This window comes from Salvia splendens, chromosome 7 (genome assembly GCF_004379255.2).
Source record: "Salvia splendens isolate huo1 chromosome 7, SspV2, whole genome shotgun sequence".
Taxonomy (NCBI): Eukaryota; Viridiplantae; Streptophyta; class Magnoliopsida; order Lamiales; family Lamiaceae; genus Salvia; species Salvia splendens.
Window position 1 is genome coordinate 17,048,828 of NC_056038.1, and position 5,343 is coordinate 17,054,170.

The 5,343-nt window shown below is 42.4% G+C and overlaps 1 pseudogene; it reads left to right on the top strand.

The window, feature by feature from the left end:
- Positions 1–553: 553 nt before the first annotated feature.
- LOC121810873 lies at positions 554–2,679 on the top strand (annotated as a pseudogene).
- Positions 2,680–5,343: the final 2,664 nt, after the last annotated feature.

Genomic DNA, 5,343 nt, shown 5'->3' on the forward strand with positions numbered 1-5,343 from the left:
GAATAGAGAAATTGAGATTGAGAGAGAAATTCTTATTAACACAAGAATGAGGTGAGTAGAAATGAAGAGGAGGGGGAGTATTTATAGGGGAAAATTGTGATTAAAAAAAATTAATATTTGAAAAAAAACGGCCGAACCGCCGGTTTTCGGTTGGAACCGGCGGTTTTTCGTCAAATTCAAAATTCAAATATTTAAAAAAGCCGTTGGAACCGCCGGTTTACCGCCGAAACCGGCGGTTTTTCGGCCGAAACCGACGGTTTCCGTCAACGGTTTCTGACCAAACCGGCGGCCGTGGGAGCGGTTTCTGAAAAGGCTAGGAAGTAGGTCTGAAAAGGTGTCGGGAACCGCCGAACCGGCAGTTCCGGCGAGACCGGCGGTTCGGAACCGCCGGTTACGCTTCATATTCTGCAAACCTGAACCGGCCGGGTGGTTCGGGCGGTTCCGGTTCAGAACCGCCGGAGACGGTTCCGGGCCGGTTCGTCCGGTTCGGAGACCTCTAAGTCCTCCTTATTGTGGACACCCTAAATTTCGTGAAATGGAACGGTTGCTTTGGTTCGGATTGTGGGGATTAACTTCCACTCTCACTTGTTTTCCCCCTCTTTTGGTGTGTGTCTTCTTCATACTCTAATGGCGCTCCGAACCCTAATCACCAGAAATCCGGCAGCTCCTCTCGCCTCCCGCGGCCTCCACACTCTCTCTCTCTGCCCGATCTGCCCTACGATTACGGCGATCTGGAGCCCGCCATCAGCTCCGAGATCATGCAGCTCCACCACCAGAAGCACCACCAAACATACATCACCAATTACAACAAGGCACTTGACCAGCTCCAAGCAGCCGCCGCTAAAGGCGATGCCTCCACCGCTGTCAAGCTTCAGAGCGCTATCAACTTCAACGGAGGAGGTATATCTCATTTCCAATTTCTTCCATTTCTCAATTTTCTTTTTTCTTAATTTTTGGCATTTATGTGCTTTCACTCTGATGTTCTAATTGATTTAGTTTTTCTGGAAATTACATTGTTATGTTCCTTTCTCAATCAAATTGCAATTGGCATTGTATATCTTTTAAGAAAAATATAGAGATTGTTGACGAAGAAGGCAATGTCTTGTTGTGGCTACTTATGCTTCTTGTGTGGCCAAGCTATTGAAACTTTTCTTTGACAGGTCATGTTAATCACTCGATTTTCTGGAAGAATCTTGCTCCTGTTCGTGTATGTAAACCAATTAATGTTTGCTAGTTGCGTTTCTGTTTTATTGTTCAAATTTTGGGTACAAAACCTCTTTTTACTAAGTAATCTCTCTTTTAGGCTGGTGGCGGAGAGCCTCCTCGTGGTCCTTTGCGTTGGGCCATCGACAACAACTTTGGATCTTTTGAAGCTCTAATACAGAAGATGAGTGCAGAAGGTGCTGCTGTTCATGGTTCGGGATGGGTGGTATGAGTATATTTCTCTGTCACCGTGGTTATTTGCATGTGATGCTTCTGAATGGTGTATATCCTTGAACTGCTTAATTGGTTTTTCTAGTGGCTTGGTTTGGACAAAGAATTCAAGCACTTGGTAGTAGAGACCACCGAAAATCAGGCAAGTCTCGTTTGTTCTGTTCTAGAAGAAACTGTGGGGCTGTTCGGTTGGCAAGATTATATCTCGAGATTAGATATGTATTGTGTTTGGTTCTTGAGATTGAATCCTGTAACTCAATCCTAGATGAATAATCACGTTATAGTTAGTCATTGGCAACCCTCTCCAACTAAAATATCTCACAACTCAATCCTAGATTATATATTGGTACTAATTTATCTAGGAAACCGAACACCAACTATATGTATGATCTTTTAATACTACTTTTGCTGCTTAACCATGCTCCGTTCATGTGTGTTTGATTTTACATCCAATGCTTTCAGTTTCGTTACATTGTCGAACTTGAAACTAACATGCTTCCCCTGTCACTCAAAAGCAGAAAGAAATCAATAAATTACTGAGTTCAGAATTCTGATTTCATGAAACTTTCCATTCTGTTTCGTCGTGTTCTATTGCAGGATCCACTTGTTAGTAAAGGAGCTAGTTTGATCCCTCTTCTTGGTATTGATGTCTGGGAACATGCATACTATTTGCAGGTACTTCCTCTTATTGAACTTGTTATTTGTAGCCAATTCTCAATGTGCAAAAGTCCACTGCTTGTTTACAGCTATCGACAATGGTCACAGTCGCAAGGCTTCTAGTATTACATATCTTGGTTAATTATTGTGCTTGACACGTTACTCGCCGCTGAGGCATACACAAGTAGTGCATTCATTCATCCCTTGCCGTGCACATCTTTTTGGCTTTTAGTTTAGTCGTCTCTTATCTCACCGGCTATGCAAATCTTATCGTTGATGCCGTTTCATTGCTTTGATTTGTGCAGTACAAGAACGTGAGGCCCGATTACTTGAAGAATGTATGGAAAGTTGTACACTGGAAATATGCAAGTGAAGTTTTCGAGAAAGAGAACCCCTGATTGGTAGTTTCTGATCTATAAATTTGAGAGGAATAGATTTAGTCTGGATGCTGAGGGTCACCCTTTTTTTGTTGGTGCGATGTTCACTTGTTCCAGCACACTTAGACATTGTATATTTTACGTTTCAACAATGATGTAAAATCACTCTCGATTTCTGATGCTCAAGTGTCATGGTTTGGTTGAGGACTAATTATATTATTACTACTTGTTAGGATTAACACACAAGGCGTACACACTCTTAATAGATCACACACACTCACTGTAATGTGAAGTACTCACACACTTATGCAGAAAACACACACTAAACTCTAGTATTGAAAGTAGGCGATTTCTTGGAGAAAATGGAATCTATTTTATTGAATGAATATCAATCTCTAATCTACATACACGAGCAACTGCTCTATTTAAGCTAATACAAGAAGTAGTAACTGCTACTAACTGAATGAAAACAAGAAACAAGAAACCAAGAGCTGTCAACTGCTCTTTACAACAACCTAACTAACTTTCCAACGGCTAGTTCTTCAAACTCTTCTTCCTTCTTCATCAGCCTTCTTCTTACTTCTTCTGCCTTCTTCTTACAACTGAAATGAGCACTCTATTATTACAATTCTCCACCTGAGGGCTCACTTCAGTTCTTACAGCAAACGTTGATCAATTCCTTACAATGATCAAACTTATCTCTACTTAGAGATTTAGTTAGCATATATGCTGGATTGTGCAAGGTGCTAATCTTTACCACCTTCACTCTCCCTCTTTCAATCTCATCTCTAATAAAATGTAGTCTTATGTCTATGTGCTTGCTCCTCTCATGGAAAAACTGATGTTTAGCCAAGCACATAGCTGAACTACTATCACAGTGAATCACCATTGTCTTTTGGTTAAAACCAAATTCAGAAATCACTCCCTGGATCCAAAAACTCTCCTGTACAGCTGCAGTGAGAGCCATATACTCTGATTCTGTTGTTGAGAGAGCAACAACACTTTGTAAACCTGATTTCCAGCTGATCACAGTTCCAAACATGGTGAAAAGGTAGCCTGTTTGGGACTTTCTGTTGTCCAGGTTTGCAGCAAAGTCTGCATCACAGTAGCCCTGAACAACCTCCTCAGATTCACCTTCCCAGCTATTGAAAACAACTCCCCAGCCACTGGTTGATTTCATGTACCTCAGAATCCACTTAAGGGCATTCCAATGCTCCTTCCCCGGGTCAGCCATGTATCTACTAGTCACTGAAATTGCATGAGCAAGGTCTGGTCTGGTACATATCATTGTGTACATAACACTTCCAACCACACTAGCATAGGGGACAGACTCCATTTCCTCAGCCTCTTGCTTAGTTTTAGGCGCCTGCTCCTTAGATAGTCTAAAACTCTGTGACAGTGGGGTTGATGCAGGTTTTGCATTTTCCATTTTGAATCTCTGCAAGACCTTTTCAATGTAGTCAGTTTGAAGCATCCACAGCCTCTTGCAGCCTCTATCCCTCAGAATATTTATGCTTAGGATCTTCCTAGCTTCTCCCAGATCCTTCATCTCAAAGCTAGACTTCAAATCCTCCTTAACTTTCTGAATTTCTGTCAAAGAAGGTCCTGCAAGCAGCATATCATCCACATAAAGTAATAGATAGGCAATAGGAGTTCTGCCTGACTTCTTTATGTAGATGCAGTCATCAAACTCTGATCTAATGAAGCCAATCTTCTTCATTTGTGCATCAAACTTCTTGTTCCACTGTCTTGGACTTTGCTTAAGACCATAAAGACTCTTTTGTAGCAAGCACACCTTGCTTTCTTCTCCAATCTTCACATAGCCCTCTGGCTGTTCCATGAAGATAGTCTCCTCTAGGTCACCATTTAGGAAGGCAGTCTTCACATCAAGCTGCTGCAATTCCCAATCTAGCTGATTCACCACAGCCAACAAAATCCTAATAGATGTGTGCTTAACAACCGGAGCAAACACCTCATTGAAGTCAACTCCTTCTTGCTGTGTAAATCCCCTTGCCACCAGCCTTGCTTTGAACCTGATTCTGTCTTTGTCAGTGGTCTCCACCTTCTTTTTAAACAACCACTTGCAGCTGATCAGTTTCCTTTCCTTTCCATCTGTGTTCAGCTTGGATTTGTCCACCAAACTCCAGGTTTTGTTCTTGAGTAAAGACTCTATTTCTTCATTCATGGCTTGTATCCACCTTTCTCTATCTTTACTCCTCATGGCTTCTTTATAGGTGAGAGGATCTGCACCATCAACACTCTCTGCAGCACAAAGAGCATAGTAGACCACATCAGAAAATTTCTCAGGGGGCTTTGCTTTCCTTCTTCCTCTATCTCTTGCAATCTGATATTCTCTGTTAGGATCAGCTGTAGGCTCATTACTCCTTTGTTCCTGAGATGGAGTATCATCATTTTCAGACTCAGTTTCTGAGTCAGTAGCTCCACCTGCTCCTAGGCCAAGTCCCACAGGCTCCACCTTGAAGAAATCACCCTCAACTTCACTGGATTCCAGCTTCTCTTTCAAGTAGGGCATCTGATCCTCCAAGAACACCACATCCCTGCTCACAATTACTTTCTGTTTACCAGGCTCAATACACCAGAGTCTATACCCCTTAACACCCCTCTGATATCCCAGCAAGATACATTTCAGAGCCCTAGCTTCAAGCTTGCTTTGCCTAGCATGAGCATAGGCTGCACACCCAAACACCTTGTACTTTGAGTAGTCACTATGAGCTCCATACCACATGTAATCAGGGGTCTCAGACTTTAGAGCAGTGGATGGACATTTGTTAATGAGATAGGCTGCTGTATACACAGCTTCACCCCAAAATCTGCTGCTCAGACCAGAACTGAGTAGCAAGCACCTTACCCTCTC